This window comes from Rhinolophus hipposideros (genome assembly GCF_964194185.1).
Source record: "Rhinolophus hipposideros genome assembly, chromosome: 18".
NCBI lineage: Eukaryota > Metazoa > Chordata > Mammalia > Chiroptera > Rhinolophidae > Rhinolophus > Rhinolophus hipposideros.
The window spans coordinates 33,217,741-33,245,102 of record NC_138064.1 but is presented as its reverse complement, the minus strand read 5'-3'; the positions used below and the strand labels follow the sequence as shown (position 1 = coordinate 33,245,102).

The 27,362-nt window shown below is 37.2% G+C and overlaps 1 pseudogene across 1 annotated transcript; it reads left to right on the top strand.

The window, feature by feature from the left end:
* The first annotated feature begins 1,315 nt into the window (after positions 1-1,315).
* Positions 1,316-25,927, top strand: LOC308510229 (annotated as a pseudogene). Its single transcript has 3 exons — positions 1,316-1,579; positions 25,539-25,706; positions 25,760-25,927. The product of its transcript is annotated as an uncharacterized misc_RNA (transcript).
* The last annotated feature ends 1,435 nt before the right edge of the window (positions 25,928-27,362 follow it).

Genomic DNA, 27,362 nt, shown 5'->3' with positions numbered 1-27,362 from the left:
GACCAGTGTGGAATGGATAGGATTGTCAATTCCCCCATTAAAGATGCCACACTTCTATTAACTATAGTCTAAAATTGCATTACTTTTTTTTTTTTGAGGGCCACCATTGACGGCATTAAAACATACAGTCAGCTAAACCATGATTTTTTTTCCCTCGTGTTGCTTCTCAGCCAGGTCTCTCCTATTCTGTCCTTGGTACTGATTTTTTTGAACCCAAATTAAGTGCTTTTTATTCATTGTTATTAAACTTCATCTTATTCGACTCAGGCCATCATTAAGGCCTGTAGAGATGTTTTTTTCTTTAATTAAAAATCTGCCACTTAATATATTGACTATCTGCTTAGATTTTGATCGTATGCCTTCAGTGATAAGCAAATTGATGAGACAGAACCAAGGAGGGTGCCCTCTGGCATACTGGTGGGTCATCTCCTGGGTGTAAGTGCAGGATGACTTCGAGCTAATATTCACTCAATTCTCATGGGGTACCATCACCAATCTGTTAAAATGCTATCTGGTTGTACCAAACCCCACGAGACATTTCCAACTGGTTTACCACTTTCCTCTTCTACTGTATTGGGAACTGACCTCCTTCTCCAGGCCAGGCACAATCAGCGAGGCCTGGGTGTTACCACGTGGCCTGGCACTCATGGCTAGTGCTTGGCGTTCACCTATGGAACATAAACAATTTCAGCATCAACATCAGACATGGCCACTCTCTGAGCAGGATGGAACATGACAATGCCTCTGTAATCATGCCTGAACAGACAGAACACGAAGGCTGCCCAAATCACACATGACAAAACACCCCCTTCCGGGTAATGTAAGTGACGACTGACTGCTTCTTTGGCAGTTACAGCTTTATCCTCACTCTAGTTCTGGCCTTCCTAAAGACAAAATTTATTGAGACACCTAATCATAGAATGATCCCTGTTTTCTTACAGCACCCAGTCGAGAATGAGCTCCCACTTTCCCAGAGCCTCCCCCAAATCACCCAACCACAGCCCAAATCCTATAATAGGTTCTTTCTAACACCCTCTTGCTGAGATGCCCTGTGGTTTCCCCACAGTTAGTGCGATCCCTTGCTGTAACAAGTAATGAACCCAACTTAGTCACCTACAGGGGTGTTTCTGGTGGCCTTTGAAGAGTGTCGACTACTGTCAGAAGAGAAGGAAATGGTACACACACACACACACACACACACACACACACACACACACACATACACACACACATCAGGTTTGTTATTTGCCCTGGGGGTCAGACATGAGTCCACAGGCACAGAACACGTTACTATCTTCCCTGCTGAGGATTACGAATGGCCCAGTGGCTTTCCTCTCAGGAGGAGGCAGCCTTCTCTCCCCTCTGTGTGGGCACTGTTCTGTTCATGCTGGTTCAAACACTAGTGATGGAAACTGGGGCAGAGTCGACAGTATCCTGGCCCCATGTCCCTCAGCACAAGTCTCTGCTTATGCTGCTGCCACCGAATCCAATGACTCTTGAAGTGGTGCAAGGAAACTGCTCTGCTTGTGGTGGCTGTGGTGTCTGGCTTTGGGAGAGCAATTCTTCTCTTGAGTCACGGGCAAGCCCAGCTCATGGGCTGAGGCCAGGGGTGGGAGAGAGATAAAAGCTTTTCTCCCCTCTGGAGTACCCAGCTAGAACCAGACTCAGTGAACCAGACCCAGCATTACAAATATTGTATTCACTGAACCAGACCCAGCATTACAAATATTGTATTCATATGTAGCTTGATATATTCATTTAGTTTCAGGGAACTTTAGTGTATTCTTGGCACTGGATTCTATTGGCACTTAAAGCCTGTTTTTGTTTGTTTGTTTGTTTTTGCTACCAGCTTACATATTAACTGCTGCTTCTTACATTGTAACAGCCTTTCTCTTTCCAATTAATTCAATAAATATTTATTCGACACCACCATAGAGCTACGGAGAATACAAAGATGAGTCAACTATAGCTCTGCTCTTGAGAAGTTTATAATCTAGAAGAGTAACAGACATGTACATGAGTAACATGTACATCACTCTTTCAGTAAATAAATACTTATTAAGCACATACTCAGTGCCAGGCATTTGTAACATAAGTTGCATGTTGATAAATGCTGTGAGTCTGCATGCTAAAAAATGGCATTCAAAGGATACTAATCTATTTATTGAGTACTTTCTATGTATAAGTACTGAACCAAGAACTTTTACCTAAATATCTCCCTTAATCTTTGGAAAGACCCTTTGAGATTCATATTGTTATCACTCCGTTTTGCATATGAGGTAGCTGTGTTGATGGTACCATTTGCTAAGATCTCAGAGCTAGTTAAGTATTGGAGCCAGGATTCAAGCCCAGACAGTCTGTCTTTGGATCTGTGTGCCCTTAACAAATACTTACAACTCGTATTTTATAAACTTCTTTTGGTCTACCCTTGTTTGGGATGTTGTTGATCTCTGAGAACTCATGCTTTGGGGAAGCTTAGAAAAATTACACTGCAAGCAGACATTTTAAAAGGTGTTTGAATTTTTTTCCTGCCCTTGCTTCATATAGGAGCGTATGTGAATACATAGGCACCAAAGCAGAGCCTGTAGTCTGCAGCTATGACTGTACTCCTGTTGTTCTATGTATTCTGTACAGTCTTGGGAGGTTATTTTTAATGCACATGCCAGAGTGGCATGTGGAAAGATCCATAGTAACCAGCTAACAGTAACAGCAGGGCCTGCCAAGTAAAAGTTCCGTAAATCAGTCATAAACGCAGTTACAAAATCCGGCCAGCATCGTGTGCATGAGGGAGTGTCCTTGGAGGAGGCACAATTCACGCACAGTTTCATGGGATCTCCTCGAAATTCCATGGAAGTAAAGAGCTCTTGTCGCAAAGTTTTTTTAAGGGGAAAAAAGTAAGAGGGAGGCTTCCTGTAACTTTATTCTAATAGGGAAATTTCTCCCATGTGATCAGTAGCTCACAGAAGCTGAGAAATAAATGCTCAGAGAAATGAATGTTTCAGATACCAAGTGCCCTCCTTTCTCATGTTTTTAATATTTAATATTTTTGGAATCATTCCTTTTCCACTACTACTACAGTCCACGTGCAGGCCTTAATAACTTAGTGTATTGAAAAGCCTCAATGCTTTTATCTATCCTTCCTTAAATCTGCCAAATTCACAATGGTAAAGATCACCCAGGCAGGATTTTTCACCCTTTGAGTGAGAATTTTACAAGGGGCTCCCAAATGCTACCAAACCAAATAAAAACTCGCACTTTGAAATACCAGGGGTCTTCTCCTATAATAGACTTACAGCAAATTCTAAGGACACAAGATGCTTTACATGGGGTTTGAGAATTATGAGGCTTTGGGATAAGGACTTTCATATCAGACAATGAGTACATCATCAACGAAAACTAACAAGTAACATGTTTACCTTTGAGGAGTCAGAAAAATCACTTGGATTTACTTGGCTCCCTGCTATTACAGAAAATCTGGGCATGGGGAGCAGGCCATTCATTACTGACAAGGCATAATGCACACGTACAAAATACACCATGGGCAGGAAACTGGAGTATTGATAACTTCATGCTCCCAACCACCTATGACCATTCACATCACACATACTTTACAATACGAGAGGCTGATTCTCTTCTTGCTTCCTCCCAAACCCCTGCCTTTTTTTTTTTTTTTTTTACACAAATCACTATCCTCTTAGAGTGTGAGATGTTGGGTAAGGGTAGGAGAGGATTGAAGAAAGCTGAAGGGAAAACTTTTGGAGCAATGTTACCTGAAGACCGATTTTAAATGTGATGAAACCCCTTTGTCTACATAACCTAAGTTATGGGGAGAATAGAATTTGACTTCTAACATGACAGAAACATTGATTGGTACTGGAACAACAAGGTGTGGCTGTGTAACCAGAAAGGCTAGAGGTACATTTCAGTGGAAAGCTCTTTCCTAGATGCTTGCTCAGGACGCCTACCTTGGTTGGGAATTCCCCAGTTCAGGTTTTCCCCTAGAATGAGATTCTTGTTGAATAGAAGGGAGTTATGAAACTGGGTTTCCTCTGTTTACTATGAAAGTTTTAATTTAAAGGACTTTAATACTTCGGGCATTTCCTTTTTTTTTTTACTGTGGTGAAATACACATAGCATGAAATTTATCATTTTAACCATGTTTTAAGTATACAATTCAGTGGCACTAAATACATTCACAATGTTGTACAACCATCACCTCTATCCACTTCCAGAACCTTTTTATCATCCCAAACAGACTCTTGGAATCCATTAAACAATAATAAGTCCCCATTTCTCCATTTCCCAGGTCCTCGTAACTTTATTCTACTGTCTCCATGAATCTGCTTATTCTAGATATCTCATATAAGTGGAATCATATGTGTCCTTCTGTGTCTGGCTTATTTCACTTAGCCTAATGTCTTCCAGGTTCATCCATGTTGTGGCGTGTATCAGAATTTCATTCCATTTTAAGGCTGAATAATATTCCATTATATGTATATGCTGCATGTTGATTATCTGCTCATTTGCTGATGGAGATTAGGATTGTTTCTACCTTCCGACTGTCATGAATAATGTTGCCATGGACATCTGTGTACAAGTATCTGTGTGAGTTTTGGCTTTCAATTCCTTTGGGTGTATATCTAGAAGGGGAATTGCTGGGTTACATGGTAATTCTGTGTTTAAGTTTTGGAGCAACTTTGGGCTCTTTTAAAGAGAGTATAAATCACAGAAGCAAACTCTGAGATTTTCAAACCCAAATAAGAAGTGTCAATTGGATTTACGAAGGAAAAAAGTGATTGGTGACTCAGATGTGAGCAGTTTTGTGAAGGAGGAAGACAGAAGCCAGATGGGAGTGGACTGGCAAGTGAAAGGGAGGAGGTAAACTAAGGAAGCCATTTGTTCAACTCTTGAGAATTTGGACTGTGAAAGGTAGGAGAAAGGTAAGGTAGTCGCTGGAGGGACAAAGCTGAGGACAGACTTTGTTAAGATGGGAGAATTGTGAGCATGTCTAAGTGCTTACAGGTGAGGTAGGAAAGGAGTGGTGGAGATTCAAGGTCTCCAAGAAGGCAGTGGTGGGAGCTGCCTTGGCCTGCACTGAGGATCTACCTGTGTGTCCTGAGAGCGAGGTGCAAGTAGGTTTAATCATTTGAAGATACATTTTGAGTTTAGCTATTTGGGGGAATATGAAGTGAAATGCTATCTGGATAGAGGAAGGAAGGCTTGAGTCCCCAAACTAAAAATAGGGCAGAAAATGCTAAAAGGAAAAGACACAGAGATGGTGTTATGATTTTCAGCAGAGGGAGAAAATACTTCAGCTGTGGAGGACCAGTCATAAGGGAAGACTTCACCAGAGTGGAGACTATTTGAGATGGGATATGAGATCTAGGTAGACAGCCGGCAAAGTGGGGGTGAAGGTCATGTTTCCCAAACTGTGTTCTACAGGATTGTCACGCGGAGCGTCATGTGGGGTCTCTGGTCCCACTCCCCACATAAGAATGCAGGATATGATGAGGCCAAAAAGGAACACCCACGGAGCCATAGATGGGGGAGTCATACCACTATATTCTGGCTGGAGGCTGGATCCACACTGTCTGCAACCCGCCATCCTAACTGCAATCCGCGCTTGCTAGCTCAGCCACCATCTTCTTGCTAGCCCCCATTTTCTGCTAGCATAGCCCGGCAGTTATATTAGTGGCCAATGGCTCACTGGTTACAGCTGATGGCCAACTAGCCACAGCTGATGGCCATCCAATCACAGTTGATGGCCATTTACTACTACCTGAGCCAGCACCTTTCCACATGAGGCCGAGAGCCTGGAAACTGCACTCCTGGCTCTGTCCCCACAAGGATACTTAGGTGGACTATGAGAAATGGGAGTGGCGGTCAAATTAATTTCGAAAATGCTATATATAGGGAAACCATATTGTACAACAGGAGGCAATTTGAAAGCGATAGTATCAATTATGCCAGGACAACAGGTGTAACCTGGGATTATCCCAGCCAAACTGGGATGAATGGTTATCCTCATTCTATACTAGATTTCCCTTTTGGAGATTTAAATGAACATTAGGATTTTAAAAGACTCTGAGAAGTACTACAGTGAAAAATCTTGTTTTATACTGATTAGTGCAGCATTTCCTAGATTTTATTCAACCATGGAACCCCCACCTTGCTTTTTCATCTCCCTAAACGCACAGGAGCACATATTGGCACCTAATAAGTGCTCCAAAGACAGAAAATTGAAAGATGTGGGAATCAGGGAGGATTTGGTCTAGCATAGAGAGAGCAATGGAAGATGAGATGACGAAGGTAGCTAGAGCCATATCCCAGCTGCCTTTGAGGGCCGGACTGAGAATTTATACTTGATGCAAGCCATTTCTCACAGCAACAAACAGAATATGTGCCTATAACCAGAAATGAGTTTCAAAGAATCATGAATCTCAGGAGGGTAATATGATATATTTTTCCTTGCTTTCCTATTTCTGTTCTTTTCTTAATCTCTCAGATTAGGGGGGAAGAAAAACTCTGTTTGTAGAGACTTGCTTCCATTCATGATGTATTAAGGGCTGAGTTATAAAACTCCTATCTGTAGTCAGGTTTTCTTTTCTTATTCTGGTTTCATCTGTGATGTCTGAAGAATAAGCAGATGGAGGAATGCTAGGTTTTGAAAAGAAAAGTCATCTATATTCAGTTTGCTATTGTGGTGTCACATTCTAAGATGTAGGTTTGAATACGAAGAGTTTGCCTAGTGAGAGCAGCAGTGGTGATAAAACAAACATCAGTGACTATCTTACATGACCATGTTATACTTTGGCAACCTGATTTATAGGACAACAGATAAGAAGCAGAAACAGTTAAAAATTAAACTCCTTGAGAGGCTAAAACTTATGGCACAAACTCTACAGACACTAAGAGCCACAGACAAAGAATGACTTCCCTTACTCATGTGCACACACTTCCAGTAAATTTAGTAACCCAGATTTCTAGCACACAATAAATTTAACAGCAAATTAAAATGGAAAGAAAAATTAACAGTGGTCGGTACATTTAAGTGAAAAGGAAAAGTGTAATACTATAAAAAGTCAACGAAAGGACTAACATAGTGTAAGTTTCTGAAGGCATTTTAGAGGCAAAAAGTCGACCAAATCTCAACCGTACCCTCTAGAATACCATTTGATTTTACAATAGAATCATACTTATTCATAAGGATTATTTGATTAATTAAAGGATGTTATTTTGCTCCATTACTCTAAGATAGTAAGAAAGCATATGTGACATTTTGGAAAGATCTCAACCCAAAATGCTTGTGATTTTAAGGGTTTGGTCACTTAAAGGTATCTGTTATATGGGGGAAACATTTCATAAATCTGATATTCTGTTTAGGTGCCGTTTCATTTAGAAAGAAGTTCATTGTCAGTTTTTTTCCCAATTGCATTTCAACATCAATTATTAATCCTGTAGGTTAAAAGAGGATCAACATGGCAACAAAGTGTTTTGAAAACAGCCTCTTGTGATTTGAAGATTAAACAAATCATTAAATTAAATTACTCTGCAATCAAATGTTTATAACTGTTTAAAGTTGGCCAGCCAGTGGCACTCTATAAAGAAACACCGGCTAAATTATGCCATAAAATACAGCAGCTAAACTCTATCTTATCACCTTAAAAGCCACTTGCGGTTCTTATATGGGTATGCTGGCTGTTCGGGTTGGCGGAGTGTAAAGAAGCAGCTGTGGGCATTGTATCAGCTGCTCTTCGAGAAGCAGAGGGCCAACGGTGCAGTTTACAGGGAGCTCTTTTTTCTCCTTAATATTTGATTTTGGATTGTTTTTTCCTACTTTAAAGACAACTGTCAATTTTTACCTCAGCAGAAAGTAGACAGAAAGCTGTCCTGAAGGTAAACGTGAGTAGAGGTTGGAAGTTTTGAAAATGAATATTATTTAATGCTCAGTTTGCCATTGTTGAAAATAAGAAAACACAGTTTGTAACATATGGTCATTGTCCCTATTTCTTGGCAAACAATAGCATTTCCCCTTCCAACTCCAAATTGAGCTAGACAGCTGAAAAGTGAATCATACTAGAAAAGTACATTTCCTCTCAGATAATCAGAACATGCTAAGATTTATCAGTCTCTTGTCTCATAATTTAATGAGGTTTGCTTTTATTCATTCTTTATCAGAAATATACATGGATTTCTAAAAAAAAAAATGTGTGTCTAATGTATTAGCAAATTCTGCAAATTAAAAAAACACACCAAAAAACCTAGCAATAAAAGGCTACTTTAAAATCATGTAGGACACTCTATTGACTGGTAACTTGAATAGGAAACAAACAAACAAATAAGACTTCTAATTTGCAGCCTAGCTCCCCCGTCCTCTGGGGAGCAGAGAGAGGATAGAGATTCAGTAAATAACCAATCATGCCTATCTGAGGAAGTCTTCATAAAAACCCATGAACTGTGTGTGGGGTTCAGAGAGCTGCTGGGTCGGTGAACACATCCACGTGCTAGAAGGGTGACACATCCCAACCCCATGGGGACAGAAGCCCCTGCTCTCAGGATACTTCCAGACCTTACCCTATCTATCTCTTCAGCTGGCTATTCATTTATATTCTTTGTCTTAGCCTTTATTATATAATAATTGCTGGCTTAGGGGCATGATGGCTGCCATTTCATGAGAGAAGTTGTGAGGGACACAAAACTTGTCTAATCCATAGAGTTTGATTTTTTAAAAAGTAATAGAATTTTAGGGTTTGAAAAAATTTCAACATGTGGTCCTGGACCAGAAGCATTGGTATCATCTGGGAGCCTGACAGAATTACAAATTCATAGATCTCACCACCCTAGGATATCTGAATCAGAATTTATGGGGGTGGAGCACAGGAATCTATGTTTTATAAAGCTCTCACAGGTGATTCTGATGCATATTGAAATTTGAGATCCCTCTGACATTGCTGCTGAGTGTCGTTGACCCAACACATTGAATATATAGAGGGGCATTCATTATCTTCCATGCAACTTATTCCATAGTTGGACAATTTAATTTTTCTGAGGTAAATATTCTGAGTATAGGGATGGTATCTTTTGTGGTCCAAATTTTGCTCATTAGGAGCCATCCAAACACGTCCAGTCCCCTGTCCTTTGTTGGGACATGAGATACATTCTGGTTTTGAATGCCCGCCCTATCATTACTGCATGTGTGACTTGGGGCATGTTATCTGACCTCTCTGAGCTTTAGTTTCCTCACCTGTAAAGGAAGAATAATATTAATATCTGCCTTCTAGGGTGGTGATGAGGACTGAGATACTGCGTGCTCGTAGCACATATGAGCATTCAATAGATAGTAGTTACTTATGATTATTATTTTAAGTTATAATCCTTTAAAAATTTTAAGACTACTATTATGTTCCCTCTAAGTCTGTTTCTCTCCAACCTAGATGTCCCCAGGTCTCTCCACCATTTATATTATGAATTGACTTTGGTTTCTCCCACCATTCTGATTGCTTTTCTCTAAATACCCATCAGGCTCTAGGTCAATGTCCCTTCCAAAATATGGCTCCCCAGATGGAAGTAGCTCTATATTCCAGATCACATCTGATCTTTGCAGTGAATATTATGACGGCCTCTTTACTTTAAATACTATTCTTCTGTCAGTGTAGCCAGACTTAGGTATTTTGACAGTTGTTTCATCCTTTGGACTCATATTGGTCTTGCTTTCAGCTAAAACACTGAAGTATTTTACAATAAATATTATTTTTAATTACACAAATGAGATAGCTTCAATAAGCAGAAAGAGAACAATAATGTTACCAATACCTACTGTACAGACAGAACTGTGGTTAAAATTTGGTATGCACCTTTCTAGACTATTAGAAAAATCATGCTACGTAATGAATTTTTTGGGACATAGCCAAGAGCAAGGATTTTGAAATAATGGCTAGCTGTGTAACATATGAAATTCATATAATTTTTCCTAATCCCATGTCTCACTGATAAAATGGAAATAATAACATGTACCTTATTAGTTGTGAGATTTAAATGACATGCTGTTTATAAAGAACAAAACAAGATTTCAGAAAATGGGACCCTATTATCATCATAATAATTACATGAATTACATGTATGTTTAATAAAAAGCAGAATTATGTCTTCTGACTTACCACCTTTTTTCAGTCAATGATATCTGTAAACAACTCTCTATTTTAATACATTTATTTTTCGACTTTTTATTTTGAAATTATTATAGATTCACAGAAGATACAAAAATATTAGAGTGGTCCTCTGTACCCTTCAGTTAGCTTTCCCCAATGTTAATATCACCTTATCTAACGATAGTACATTATCATAACCAGGAAATTGCCATCAATATAACACAATTAAGTAGACTGTGTAGATCTTACTTGCACTTCACCAGTTTCAATAAATTTATTTTTACAAAATCATATTAAATTGCTGCATATATATAAAACATAACTCATAAATCCAATTTGGGACGTTTTGTGTGCATATACATACATGTGTGTGCGTGTGTGTGCGTGTGTGTGTTGCCATTATTAACAATGCTGTGATGACCGTCTCTTCAGTATGTGTTGCGAAGACTTGATAGTTACATGCAAAAGAATGAAATTGGACCCCTGCCTTACACCACTCACAAACATTAACTTGAAATGGACTAAAGACTTAAATGTAAGACCCGAAACTGTAAAACTCCTACAAGAAAACGCAGGGAAAGCTCCTTGACATTGGTCCAGGCAACAATTGATTAGATATGACACCAAAAGCACAAGCAACAAAAGCAAAAATAAACACGTGGGACTACATCAAACAAAAAGCTTCTGCACAGCAAGGGAAATAATCAAAATGAACAGGCAGCCTACAGAACGGGAGAAAATATTTGCAAACCATCTATCTGATAAGGGGCTGATATCCAAAATATATAGATAGAGACTCCTACAACTCAACATCAACAACAGCAAAACAACTTCATTGAAAGATATGAATAAATATTTCTCCAAAGAAGATATACAAATGGCCAACAGGTATACGTGAAAAGATGCTCAACATCACTAATCATCAAGCTAATGTAAAATAAAGCCACAACCACCTCTCATCTCTTAGATGTCTATTATCCAAAAGCAAGAGTAAGTGTGGATGCGGATGAGGAGAAAAGGGAATACTTGTGCACTGCTGGTGGGAATGTAAATTGGTATAGCCATTATGGAAAGTGGTACGAAGTCTCCTCAAAAAATTACAAATAGAACTAACATACGATCCAGCTATTCCACTTTTGGGTATTTATCCAAAGGAAATGAAATCAGGATCTTGAAGAGATACTGGCACTCCCATGTTCATTGTAGCATTATTCACAAAAGTATACAAATAGAGAGTACAATTCGCCCACCCTGTCCTCAGGCTTCACATCTGCAGATTCAACCAACCTCGGATTTAAATATTTAAAAAAAAAATCCCAGAAAGTTTTAAAGAACAAAGCTTGAATTTACCATGTGCCAAGCACTAGGCTGAATTTATGTGAAGTGATTTGTAGGTGTAAAACTTTTAAAACAATAGACTTTTTAAAACCCTGCTATAGCCTATATACAAATATAGGTTATATGCAAATGCTACACCATTTTATATAAAGGTCTTGAACATTTGTGGATTCCAGTATCCACGATTTTAGTATCTGCAGGGGTGAGGGCGTAGGGGTAGGGAGTGGGGTCCTAGAACCAATCCCACGTAGATACTGGGGGGCTGACTACAGAATGGTGGCTGCCCAGGGCTGGGAATCGGGAAAGTAAGGAGATATTGGTCAAAGGGTACAAACTTCCAGTTACAAGATGAATAAGTTCTGGGGAATCTAATGTGCAACATGGTGACTATAGTTAACAATACTGTATTACGTACTTGAAAGTTCTTAATGAGTAGATCTTAAATATTATAACCATAAAAAAGAAAAAAATAGTAATTGTGCAAGGTGAACAATGTGTTAACTAACCTTACTGTTCTAATCATTTGTCAATATACATGTATCAAATATCATATTATGCACCTTAAACTTCCATATAATTTCAATACAGCTAGAAAAAAAATGCTGTGGTTAACACTCAAGTAGTTAAATACTTATGTGCATATCTGATTATTTAATTTAAAAAAAATTCCCAGAAATGTAATGATTTGGATAAAAGGGCTGCATGGTTTATGATTTCCAATACACATCACCAAATTGTGGCAGAAGAACTTACCCAGTCACACGTGGACGTGAACTATAAAAGAATGCCTATTTCTTCCCATCCTCGTCGGCATGAGAATTACCATTCTTCCTATCTTTATCAGTTTGGTATATTGAGGGATTACTGTTTTAATTTTAATTTACTTGATTAATAATGACAATAAAGTTTTGTTTATTAATAATTTATATGTCTGTCTGTATGGTTGTTACTTCAAGCCAGTTCAAGTCACACACACACACACACACACACACACACACACACACACACACACACACACACACTCTTGCATGCCTCTCCCATCCTGTATTTGTACACAGTGTTTTTTTATGGGACAGAGTGCAGGAACTTACTTTTTCCCCTTTGTAATCATCTTGTTAAATTCAGCCCAATGTTTCAGCTTGTTGGATCCTGACTTTCTCATCCTGTGTTTGCTGTCCTTCCTGATTTGTTTTTAACTGCAAAGCTGATAAATCTGCAAAACATCTTTTTATTCTCATTTTCCAGAACTGTGTGAAGGGCAGGCCTTTGCCTAGAGTCTGCGGCCCTCCCTCAGGAACTGGCCCTGACGTAATATCAATCCATTGATGAGATGGGTTTACAGGGTTACTTTCTAGTAAACAGAGTTGTCAGCACCCCCATGGATGATGTTGGAATCCCCAGCATTCAAATGTTCTCTCAGCTTCAGAGGCTGATCACTGCAACTGCGTGTTGAGGTTCACTGAAGCAAAAGGATGACAGAGTTTCAATTTCTCCTTTGGCTATAAATTTTCAAAAAGTTGGTTGATAGTATCTCCCTCACCTCTGTGTGTCTTTCCTCATCCCTCCCTCAGTTTCTTGTCCATAGCAGTCATTCAATGAACGTGTCTAAAATCGAATATAAATTTTCCTGGCTGCTTTGCACATAGGGACAAATGATTCACCTCCTTTCCTTTCCCCGCCCTCCTCTGCCCCCAGGTAGGCCTATCAATCCCACATCAAAGTAGCAATATCTGCACAATAAAACTTCAATGAACTGGACTCCAACAGGGGACACCTCGTGTTATGCATTCCCTAGCTGAAAAAAGAGGAGAATTGCATGAAAAATCCTTATACTCTCTATTTTTTTCAAAAGAGTAATTTCTTATTTGCATAACTTCTACAATGATGGATCTACAGGAAGAATTTAGTTTTGAAAGATGAAACTGAGGCACTGGCAGTTTCTAGGTCATAAAATAAAGATGAAATTATCTGATCGTTTAGTGAGAAAAGCATGCCAATACATTTTTCAAATATTTCCAAGAGGACTTGAAACTTAAAAATAAATTTCTGGTTATTCAAAACACATCAGTCTCAAACATTCTACTTAACTGAGGCTACTGATGTTCTTTCTTCTCTGAAGTGTAGCACCATTGTGGTTTCGGACCACAAGCATTTTGATCATTCATTTATTTGCCCAAGTTTAAAATCTTCATTTCTTGCCTAAGCACTTTACAAACTGTCTCACTGAATCCTCACAACAAAGAAATGCACAGAACCTTTTTAGAGGAAAATAATGCACATGGACTTCTAATGTAGAGGTCAATTATTTTTAGTATCATACTTTTATAATGTGGACAGTGATGAAACTAGATTTAAACTCATAATACAGCTCTCATTAAAATAACAGAACTAAGAGAAATTTAGGAATCTAATACAAATAAAATTGCAAAACAGTGTAATTCAAATGAACAATTATATGCTTGATGTGATGGATGATCTTATTTGAACTCTGGGTTCAATATAGGAAAGAAATACTTACATTAACTTGATTCTTTTGATTTTTGAGCACTAGGAACCATAGTTTGAATCATTATCATTATCAATTATCATTAGTTTTCCACTTAATCAATAATGATCTTGTTTTTAACACTGAACCAATCATTTGAATATTGCAACCCCAAAACACTACTAAAACATTTTAAAAAGTTGTTTTATAACAAATCCTTCACTGTGTGTTTGCTATTAATTTTACTGCTAATAAAAGATGGTATGTACAAACCGTGACCCACAGTATATACTCCCAAGTTTAATATATTCCTGACTGCTGTGGGTGGGTTCTTTGAATCTGGTTTCCCTTTAATACCATGCACTGTATGATGGCTGGGTTTCCCCACCATTTTCTCTACTTAAATGACTCTGAACCTCTAATTTGTGCTACTTGCCTAGAGGTCTTTTGGCTTTTCATGTGGTGAGCATGAGATTATAAACACGAATAGGCATGAGCACTAATATTATCTGGTGGTGGTTATAGGAAATTCATCTAGACAATCTCAGCAAATGTTTATATTATACTTTTAAATTTTTCATTGAAGTGAAAATTCCAAATGAAAAGTTTCTAAGACAACTTTACAGGGGTTGACACAGGTATGTGTAATCACCACCATAATCAATTTTAGGACATTTTAGTTACCTCAAAAAGAAATCCTGTGCCCTTTAGATATCATACCCCATTCCTTCATCTTCCTCCGCCTCTCACCCCAACCCTAATGAAACACTAATTTACTTTCTGTCTCTATAGATTTTTCTACTGTAGACTTTAATATGAACAGAATCATATAACATGTGGTCTTTTGTGATTCGCTTTTTTTCATTTAGTATAAAGTTTTCAAGGTTTATCCATGACTTGTATCAGTACTTCATTTCCTTTTATGATTGAGTCATATTCTATTGTTTGGATGTTGCACAGTTTATCTGTTCATCAGTTGACGGACATTTGAGTTGGCTATTATGAGTAATACTGCTATAAACATTCACGTACAAGTTTCTGTATGTACATATGTTTTCATTTCTCTTAGGTATATACCTAGGAGTGGAATAACTGGGTCAAATAGTAGCCCTATGTTTATTTATTTGAGGACATGCCATACCATTTTCCAAAGTGTTTCACCATATTACATTACCACCAGCTGTACAGAAGGCTCCAATTTCTCCATGTCCTTGCCAACACTTGTTATTATCTGACTTTTTTATTTTTGTCATCCTAGTGGGTGTGAAGGAAAATCTCATTGTGGTTCTAATTCTCTTTTAAACTCTGCTCAGTACTAATTTTGTTTGCCTTTTTTTTGTTTCATCATTTCTTGCTGTTTTTTTTTTTAAATGGAAATCATTCCTTGGAGTTTTATTTGAACATTCTAAACTTAAATGCTTCATCAGACTATTTCATAAGTTGTTTTCACCTGCAGAAAATTCATGTTCTCATTCTTTAGCCTTTCTTAGTGTTATATTTCCTCATTTTGGAATTTCAGTGTTAGGCTCATTTTCGGTTGGAGGTATCTTATTAAGACCCTCCCTACACTGTGCTCACATCTCCCTCTCCAACATTTTGGAGGTGGCTTCAGCTGGCTTACCATATACCTTTATCCAGAACCAATGTTATAATGGCATTTTGAGGACTCACCTTAATATTGGGAATATTGCAGAGCCAGTTTGTGAACCAGCAGGAGACTTTATCAAGAAGCTGTATTTGGTCTGTAGACTTTCACCTTATTAGATGCATAGCCCTAGTTGTTGGTCAGTAGTAGTTTTTCCAGTTTTCTTTCACAGGTTACAGGTCACATGGGCAGAGGAACTGATAATATAAAGGATTGAGAATGGAGTTGGAAGTCAGGGAGAGAGTCCAACTTGCTCTTAATTTCAAATATTGAAACTGTCATATGTCCACCAGCTACAGCTCTGTTCAGAGCTTTATGTTTCTTTTGTTGTTTTTGGTCTATAAAGATGTTTTATTTTTGTACCAGTTTTCTTTTTAAAATTTTCTGTTTTATATCCCTTTTTATGTGGTTGGAGCAGAGAGGGTATATTAAAGTGTGGACTTCTTGCATCATCTTGACTACAAGTCTCGCTTTACTTAAGGAAGGAAAGCTGGGGGCTGCGGTAATCTTGCAGCAGAAGCCAGAGAGTTAACAGTTCTCCACATGAGAAGGAGAGTGGATATTTTGTTTTTGCTTTTCCAGCATTTTTTCTTACATTAGGTAACCCCAGCTTTCCTTTGGGAAACTCCCCTCCTTTCTGACATCCGTCAATATGATTTGAGGTTTGGCTCATCCAAATCCTGTAACATCAGTATGTAATTCAAGGCCTGGAGACAGTCATTGGTTCAGGGATGAGCAAATAATCCAAGTTGTCCAATGAGATCCCTCTTTGTTATTTTCTATTAGAAAGAGATCTACTTTCCTTTTCATCTCTCTGGCTCCCAGAATCCTCACCTGTAAAATGGGGGCTAATAATATATGTTTTAGAGAATCAGGGACTAGGAATAAATGAGATAAAGCATTTAGCACAGATCCTGGCATGTATTGGCTTTGATGATCATCATTGTTAATATGATTTCATGTGAAATTTGGAGAAGGGAGAAATCACCCCATACTGATTTGGTCTTGGAGGGATTCATACAGAAGGCAGGATTGTAAGTGGATCTTAAGGGATAATGAGGTGTTTGATGGAGAGGAACACAGAAGAAGCATTATTCAGAGATAGGACAATATGGCAGTGGGCTACAAGGGATTGTGAGAAGGACTGTCAGGTGAAAGCTGAGGGTGTGGCAGTGGAACACATGTGGGAACCTCACCGGGACCTGAACTGAGGAGTTGACTGATTTGTAGGATACTGGGAAACCAAGAAAGATTTTGGATTGGAAAATAATATGACTGGTGTGGTATGGCTTATAATGAAACAACTCTTCCATAGGCAGAGAAGAACGAGCAATCACCCTATGTGCTCCTTCACTGTAATCTTTTGATGATTTAAACCCCAAACACAAAGCCAAACACATATAGGAGATGGTCTAGGATCATGAAGGAAGAAAGTGAAGCAGGAAAACATATTCCTCCGCCACTACTAGACTCAGCCCATGCTTTAGTTTTTGTGTGGTGACTAAATCAGCTTTTTTTCATCTCTAGACATTGTACAGGGAGACAGAGAGAGATAGAGATAGAGAGAGAGAGAGAGAGAGAGAGAGAGAGAGAGAGAGAGAGAGAGAGAGAGAGAGAACGTGCACACTACATTTTTCATACAGATTTGATTTGTACAAAATTACACAGCAATTTTAATGATTTATGAATTTGTAATAGTCGGTTGTGTCTACATCTCTTTTACTATTCTTTCCTTAAATAAATAGATCATTGTGAAGACTCCAGCAAGTTGTGGGCAAACCAAACCTAGCCTGAAATATCTGAAGACATGACATCAAATGGCTAGACTGGAGCAGTGATTGTTCCCTTTCAAGAAGAAGTGTGTTCCACACTTTGCTACAGTTGTCATTATTCCCTGTTATTCCACAACCTTGAGCCTGTGTGTCAATGGCATTTATCATCACACTAGTGCTATTGTTTTGCTTCTACTCAGTTCCATACATTGATTTTTTCATTCCCTACTTGGCCTCTATAGGCATTTTGGCTTGTGACTCATGGATAAAACCAATTTCAATTTTTCCTGTCTGAAGTTGAATTTTTAATCGGTATTTCTTCTAAGTATTCTAAGACAAGCTAAAAAGCAGCATTAATTATCCTAAATACTGAACAGCTGAGGTCAGGCCAACTCTTGGTTGTAACTCATGTATACCACCTTTCTTGGACAGGCTAATTTTGTGCATTCATTGAGAGAGGGGAATCTGCCAAGAGTTGTTTTCTATCTGATGGCAGGCCAACAGATGCTGTGAAATCATGTCAACATGTGCCAAGCTGTCACTTCTGCATCCCTGTCTATCAGGGAGTTCATTGTAAAAGTCTCTTGCCTACTGTTATGTCATATTTAGTTGCTCAGATAGATAAAGGTTCATGCCCACATGAATAAATTCTTAGGAAAATGCTATTTTTACCCAATCCTCTAAACCACATATGAGTGACAAATATTTCCATAGGATTAATGAATAGGTGTTTCAGTCTCCTCCGCCCTTATTAAATACTGGCCTTTTCTTTCATACTTGGAACTCTGTTGAATTTGTGGATGAGAAATATTTTCCATATGTAATGAATCCAAGGACTTTTTAACCTATTAGATTTTGTTGCATATGTTGGTCACTCTTTTAAATCTAACCAAGAATCAAATATCCTCAGAATCTCGTACTCCTTCATTTAGACTATTTTCATATTTTGAGTAATATACATAGAGAATATTTCTTGATAAGATCAAGAATTGACCAAGGGAATCATGTAGCTTTAGCCATCCTTGTTTTTATGATTTGCCAAAAAAATTTTTTAACTTCATAGAAACCACATAGAAACCAAATGACTTGGTTTTCTTTCCACTTCTCTAGGCAACAAACCAATTTTTCAGTTTCCATGGACACCCAGTTGAGCAACAGTGGTTAGATTTGTAAAAACTGGTATCTGACTTGGAGTTTGATGGTGATCTACCAATCAGCATTGGGATGGCAATTTTGCCTGGACCTCTGAGGCATTGATATGTATGAGACTGTATGTGAGTATCTGGACAGTGTCAAGTTATTGTTCTCAGTCCTTCACCAGTTTCTTAATTTGTGGAGGTTCACAAATGATTACAGATCTTGTCTTGATATCTCAGTAGTCAGAAAGCTCCAAAATAAAGCAGTGGGAATGGTAATAAAATAGATCTGGTTGAAATAGATTTCCTTTCCACTTAGTTAAGTAAGAGGCCTCACATACTGATGGCTATGTTAACCCAGTTGAGAAATAATACATACTTGGAAATCCTTGTGGAAAGCCCAAAATGTACTTGAAATGAGAGAAGTCATAGATTTATGTTTTAGTACATAGGAAGGATAGCTTTGAATCTAGGCAGTAACTAGAAAGTCTGCCCTTTCAGGCTCAGGAGCAATATAAGAAAAGATTGAATTGAATTGTCCTGTACCATGTACTAATTCTCCAGGGCCTGTTCCCTCCTAGCCTAGGATAAATGAGTGATTATTTGAAAAGATTAATTTGGTTTCCAGGTTTTGGAATATGTTGTTTTTTGGCTTTGCTTGCATGTGTAAAATTCTCCATTTGCCAGTCGCTCCGAAATTAACAAATTAACAAATGGAACCCACATAAATATGGACAGATAATTTTTGACAAAGAAGCCAAAAACATACAGTGGAGAAAAGACAGCCTCTTCCACAAATGGTGCTGGGAGAATTGGAGAGCCATGTGCAAAAGAATGAAACTAGACTGCTATCTGTCACCATGTGCCAAAATTAATTCAAAACAGATCAAAGACCTAAACATAAGACCTGAAACAATAAAATGCACATAAGAAAGCATAGGTACTAAATTTATGGACCTTGGGTTCAAAGAGCATTTTATGAATTTGACCCCAAAGGCAAGGCAAGTAAAAGCTAAAATAAATGAATGGGACTACATCAAGCTAAAAAGCTTCTGCACAGCGAAAGAAACCATCAACAAAATAGAGGCAACCAACTGAATGGGAGAAGATTTTTGCAAACAATGCCTATGATAAAGGGCTCATATCCAAAATATATAAGGAACTCATACAATTCAACAACAACAAAAAACCCAAACAATTCAATTGAAAAATGGGCAGAGGACCTGAATAGACATGTCTTCAAAGAGGACATACAAATCATCAGAGAAATGCAAATAAAAACCAAAATGAGGTATCGCCTCACACCAGTTAGAATGGCTATCATCAAAAACCAAATAGTAACAAGTGTTGGAGAGGCTGTGGAGAAAAAGGAACCCTCATACACTGTTGGTGGGAATGCAGACTGGTGCAGCCGTTATGGAAGGCAGTGTGGAGGTTCCTCAAAAAATTAAGCATAGAATTACCATATGACCCAGCAATCCCTCTCCTGGTTATCTACCCCAAAGATCTGAAAACATTTATCCGTAAAGATATATGTGCTCCGATGCTCATTGCAGCTTTATTTACGGTGGTCAAGACCTGGAAACAACCAAAGTGTCCTCCGATAGATAATTAGATAAAGAAGATGTGGTATATATACACATGGAATACTATTCTGCTATAAGAAAAGATGAAATAGTTCCATTTGTGACAACATGGATGAATCTTGAGATTATTATGCTGAACAAAATAAGTCAGACAGAAAAAGTCAAGAAACATGATTTCACTGATATGTTGTATATAAAACTGAAAACAACAAAGGAAAAGACAAACAAACGAAGAAACAAAAACTCATTGACATAGATAATAGTTTAGTGGTTACCAGATGGTAAGTGGGGAGGGGTGGTAGAAGAGGATAAAAGGGATCAAATATATGGTGATGGACAGAGAACTGACTCTGGGTGGTGAACACAATGTGATATATAGATGATGTATTACAGAATTGTACACCTGAAATCTATGTAACTTTACTAACAACTGTCAACCCAATAAACTTTAATTAAAAAAAAGGATCTTGCAGACCATTAATCAGTGTTGTAAATGTTGATTTAAAAAGGCATTGAAAAATGGTGAAAATGATAGTATAATTGGCATTAGGGGACACAACTAATTCTAGGTATTCATTTCTTTTTTCTGTCTCTGTTTCCACATCCATAAAGGAAGGGAGGGGTTGCTAATATTCCTTCTAGCACTAATTTTCTACTACTAAATGAAAAATCTATTTTTGATTCCACATACAACAGAGGCCATGTCATGATCTTGAGAGATCCAGCTCTTCACAGGAATAAAACCTTCAAGTTCACGGCCACAGGAAATTGGACAAAGGAATTGATTTTGTACTTTCCAAAAGAGCCTCTCATCACTTCTGTTCCTCTTTGTACTATGGAAAGTTTCTATGAGTACTATAGAAAATAGATTTCTGGGTAAAAAAGAGTGGGTATTTCTCAGGGAGTTTTATTTTGGGGTTGCTTCTAGTAATTTGAGATAGACAAATAGGAAAGGAATTTTAAAACTTTTTTTAAAAGAAGAGATAGTAATAGACGGTAGTTACCGGAAATCAGCCAAGGTTTTTTGAACATACAACAAACTGGTGATTTGAGGTGATATAGTTTGTCATTAGTAAGTTAGGAATAGGAGAAAAATTTAGGAGAAATGTTATGGAAACACCATAGTTCCTTGGCAGGTCCTTTATTGTGTGCTAAGTTTTCCATCTCACTAAAGTAACCAAGGCAAATAAGAAAAGGATTTCCAGGTAGAAGTAACACCATGAACAAAGATTGAGAAATGTAAGACACCATGGCATGTGGAAGGAGTTTGCTTAATCCTCTTGGAGTATAAAGTGTAAAAGGAGGCTAGATCATTCAGAGTTCAGGTATAGCAACAGAAACCACTTTAACAATTTTAAGAGACCTGTGGAACAACATTGTGGACAAATGTGGAACAGAAACCAAATAAAGAGTTACTCAAGAAGCTAAAATATATGTGATGTCAGGGCTAAGGAGTGTCTATTGGCTTTGACAACGAGACATTTGATGTCCTCATCAAAAGTAGAGCACAGGTTTAACTGGACCAACTGCAGTGGTTAAGGCATGAATGGGAGATGAGGAAGAGGAAGTGGAGTAACCTGTGTTTTCTGGGAGCTTGGCTCTGAAAGAATGAAAGGAAAGCTTTATCTGAAGAACACAAAATGAAGTGAGACTTTTGATCTTAAGCTGTAAGACTCTTAAACAGGTTTTGATGCAGAAGGAAAGGAGTAAATGAAGATACAGGAAACAGATGAATACTAGATACTTGATGCCTACAGATTTGGAGGAGAAAGATCCAGAGTCTATGAAGCATGCTGGCCTTAGATGTTTTTCTCTTATACAAGGCAGAAGGATAAAGCATGGGTGAAGAGATATGTTTGTAAATTGAAGGAAAGAAGGCAGTACAAATCACACCTAATAGATTTTTTTCTTGATGATATATTAAAAAAAAGCAAATTGTCTGCTGAGAGAGGGGAGAATGTGTTGGGGTTGAAATAGGGTGGAAGAAGAGATTTGAGGGAGAAATGGGTTTGGGGAAATGAGCCAGAAGTGATCAAAGGCCCGTATCAGAATTGCTAAGCAGGACTGATCTTGAAGAAGTGGGGAGATTTCTGAGGAAAGCCATAAAGTAATATCATAATTGTTATAACCTTGGGATCGTTGGTCTTTTAGAGAGGTGGTGGGTATGTAAAATGACAGTGTTCCTCTTTAAAATATATTTGTTTTGGAGTCATCCACTGATGTTTAGGTAAGACTTTTAAATCATCATCATCATCATATGTTAATCATCTATTAATAAGATTAATCCATTATTTTTACTGCCATCTTGAGTGTTTTGAATAGGAATGAGAAATGGCAGAAGTGTATCATTAAAGAAAGAATTTTCTAAGAATTTACATTTTAAAATACTCTTCTGTGACCGAAAATCATCACTTTAGGTTAAACCTGACTGAGAATTTGAGAAATCTATCCAAACAGATTGAGTAAGGACATAAAAAGATGCTGAAAATGATCAGTCATCAGGAACATGCAAAATAAAACCACAATGAGATACCACCATATACCTATTAAAATATCTAAAATTAAAAAGACTGAACATACCAGGTGATGGCAAGGATGTGGGGCAATTAGAACTCTTATGAACTGCTGGTGGGAATGACAATGGTTCAACCACTTTGGAAAACAGTTTCAGTTTCTTAAAAAAATATATACACATCCTATGATCAAGACATTTGTCAGCAGGGTGTCAGGTGGGGTTTCTGCTCCCCCTGCCCACATAAGAAGGCAGGACATGGTGAGGCCAAAAAGGAACACCCACGGAGACATAGATAGGGGAGTCATACCACTATATTCTCGCTGGCGGCATCCACCTCTCTGCTATCCGCAATCCACACTCCGCCCTTGCTAGCCCCCATTTGCTGCTAGTGTAGCCACGACAGGCATATTAGTGGCCAATGGCTCACTAGTTGGCTAATAGCCAACTAGCCACAGCTGATGGCCATCCAATCACAGTTGATGGCCATTTACTACCCGAGTAAGCACCTTTCCACGTGAGGGAGAGCGCCTGGAAACTGCACTCCTGGCTCTGTCCCCACAACATTCCATCCTCAGATGCTATAATATTTATGTAGAAGTCTTTATATAGACTACTGAAGACAAAAAGAAAATATGGCTATACAAAGATACACACAATCTTCATATCAGTTTTATTTGTAATAATCAGAAAATGAAAACAACAAAAACACTCATCAAAAAGTGAATGGATAAATAAATTAAAGTATATCTGTACAATGGAAGAAAAGGCAATAAAAGAAAATAACTATTGATTGCACAACAACATAAATGAGTCTCAAAATAATTATGATTAGCGAAATAAGTTAGACGAAAGAGAGTACATAGTGTATTATTTCATTTATAAAATAGTCCAGAAAATCCAAACTAATCTATAGTGACAGAAAACAGATCAGAGTTGCCTGTAGATGGGGGTGGCGATGGGGGCAGGCAGGAGGGAGGGATTACAAAAAGAGCACAAGAAAACTCTTTTGGGTGATTATTTTTATTGTAATGATGGTTTCACAGCTACATTCATAGGTCACAACTTAGCAAGTTGTACACTTTAAATATATGTAGTTTACTGTACTTTAATAAAGCTGTTATGAAAAAAATTACACATGTTCAAAAAATTGAAGAATGATTTAATCTGTTTCTAAGGGTAAATTTTTTGAACACTCTTAAAAATTATTGAAGAGCATTTAATATCATTGAAACATGCTCATAATATTCAGGGATAAGTGCTGTTCTGTTTTATATAGATTCATTAATATGATACTGTGTTAAATAAAAAATAGGATACAAAAATATGCACATATAATTTAATATGATCCCAATTATAGTAACTCTCTCTTGTCTCTTATAACTGAAAGGAAATACCTCAAAATGTTAACATTGTTGTTTCTGTGAGGTGGAATGACATATGATTTATATTTTCCTTCTTATGCTTTTGAGGCTTTTCTATAGTTGAGCTTTCATTGCTTTCACAAGCAAACACCCAATAAATGCTCTTTTATTTTATTTATTTATATTTTATTAAATTTATTGGGGTGACATCTGTTAGTAAGATTATATAGGTTTCAAGTGTACAATTCTATAATACATCATTTATATACTGCACTGTGTTCACCACCCAGTCAGTTCTCCTTCCATCATTATATATTTGACCCTCTCTGTATGCTCTTCTACCACCACCTCTCAACCTCCTTACCCTCTGGTAACCACTAAACTGTTGTAAGTGAAATCATATGGTTCGCAACTTTTTCTGTCTGACTTATTTCACTTAGCATGATAATCTCAAGATCCATCAGTGTTGTTGCAAATGGCAGTATTTCATCTTTTCTCATGGCTGAGTAGTATTCTATTGTATAACGTACATCTTTTTTATCCAATCATCTATCGAAAAACAGTTCAGTTATTTCCATGTCTTAGCCACTGTGAATAATGCTGCAATGAATATAGGGGTACATATATCTTTACAGATAAATGTTTTCAGATTTTTTTGGTAGATACCCAGAAGACGGATTGCTGGGTCGTCTGGTATTTCTATTCTTAATTTTTTGAGGAACCTCCATACTGTTTTCCATAGTGGCACCAATTTACATTCCACCAGCAGTGTATGAGGGTTTCTGTTTCTCCACAGCCTCTCCAATACTTGTTATTACTTGTCTTGTTGATAATAGCCATTCTAACAGGTGTGAGGTGGTATCTCATTGTGGTTTTGATTTGCATTTCCCTAATAGCTAGTGAAGCTGAGCATTTTTTCATATATTGGTTGGCCATTTATTTGTATTCTTGGGAGAAGTGTCTGTTTAGGTCCTCTGACCATTTTTTTTTTAATTTTTAGAAAAATTTTATTTATCCTACTCCTCCACCTCTGGTAACCACCAGTAACCTATTCTTTGTTTCTATGAGTTTGTTTTTTTCCCACATTCCACATACAACAGTTATCATATGGTATTTGTCTTTCTCTGTCTGATTCATTTCACTTAGCATAATGCCCTCAAGCATAATGCCATCCATGTTGTGGCAAATGGCAAGACTTCCTTCTTTTTTATGGCTGAATAATATTCTAATGCATATATATACACATATATATATATATATATATACATGTGTATCAAATATATATACATATATCAAATATATATATATATGTATATATATATATATATACACACACACTTAGGTTGTTTCCACATCTTGGCTATTGTAAGTAACGTTGCAGTAAACATGAGGGTGCATATACTTGTATATTTTCGAGTTAGTGTTTTAATTTTCTTCAGATAAATACCTAGAAGTGGAATTTCTGAAATATATGGTAATTCTATTTTAAATTTTTAAAAAACCCTCCATACTGTTGGAAAACAGTGGCTGCACCAATTTACATTCCCATCAGGTGCACAGTGTTACATTTTCTCCACATCCTACGTTGCAAAAAATGGGAAAGAAACAGAATGGAAAGAGTAAAAAAAGTTGAAGAGACAGAACCTGAAGAACTTGTGGTAGAAAAAGCACAGGACTGATGCTAGTAAATGGGAATGTGGAATATTTCCTGAAGTGGAAGGTAATATAGGTGCTGACAATTTTGGGAATCTGAAGAAAATTTAGATTGTCCAGAATTTATTGAAATATTTCTTAATTCTGAAAGAGCTGGTAAAGAAAAAAATAGTACCAAATGAAAATCTTTATCTGACAGTCAATCTGATAATAGCACATCAAAGAAGAAAAGAGATTCTGTTGACAAACCAAGAGGCTTTGCCAGAGGTCTTGATCCTGAAGGAATAATTGGTGCCACAGACAGCAGTGGAGAATTAATGTTTCTCATGGAACGGAAAGATTCAAACTCGAGAGATACACTTGGTGCTGGCAAAAGGTAGACATAAAGCGTTTTCAAACTGTAGTTGCTTTTTTGTGAAGACAGACTAACTTGGCATTCTCGTCCAGAAAATAAAGTTCAATAATTCTTTCCATTGCTAGAGATATATAGACATAGAGCAGATTAAATACATATAATATCTAGGCCTTGGTTTTTTGATTTATTAGTGTGAAGAAATAACTATATTCTAATGAAAATCAACTTTGATATATTTGTTTTAAAGTAGTATTGGGGGATCTGGGTATTTTTATTTTTTTCATCTATAGCACTGGTTATTTTCAACAATAACAAAGCTTTCTTAGTTGCTTTCCTCATGAGAAAAACATATTTGATATCATGGTATATAATTTCCTCTGTATTAGAGAATAGCTTTCTTACATGTAGGGGAAAATCTCATAGTCATCATTCAATCAAAATTTGTATTTAACTCATATATGCCTAATGACCATTTTGGGGGTTTTTGTTTATTTGGTTTTTTTATGTATGTATACATGAAATACATACGTAAATGGTTTTCTTTCCTTCCTCTCTTCCTTCCTCCCTCCATCCCTCCCTCCCTCTTTCATTCCCTTCTTTTCTTAATATTCAACAAAACAAAAATGCCATTCCACAACCATGGATAATCCCAAGTTTCTGAAATATTATCATTTTGAGCAACCTAAGAAATAGTTCAAGTTAAATTGAAAAATTCTTCTGAAGTCTTAATATTTCAAACTGAATAGATAATTCTGTAATGAATTGGACAATTTAAATTGGACAATTTAAAAGTAGCCATATCAGAATCCACAACTATATCTACAGTCATATAAATACAAGTTTATTTGCAAAACCTCTGACAGGAAAAATTTATATCTACCAACAAACCTTCCCAGATGAGAAAACTAGACAAATCCTGGTATGTTTTAATTAACCAAGCAAGACTTAGTTAAACGGACATTTGAAGGTTCTTTCTTGTGAAACTTTCCTTTACAAGAAGTTGAAATCCCTGTGCTATATTGACTAAAAGGTCAATGTCTATGAGTTTGTTCATGAAAACCTAATCAGATGGTTAGAGATGTTGGCAATTTAGGAACCTGCTGGAATAAATGGGTGAACAAACTATTTATTAAATATAATTTAAACTATTGATCTGTATGGTTTTTCTTTACTCCCAACTCATTCCTTACATGTAGGCTCGATCTTTTCAATATTTGGGTTATTGGTTTAGCAGAAACCTGTAAAAATAGTAACTTTGTAGGAATCATAATGTTATATATCGTTTATTGTAAGTATGGGTGAACAGCGGTCAATAAATATTAGGTTGGTGTAAAAGTAGTTGTAGTTTAAAAGGTTAAAAATAATTGC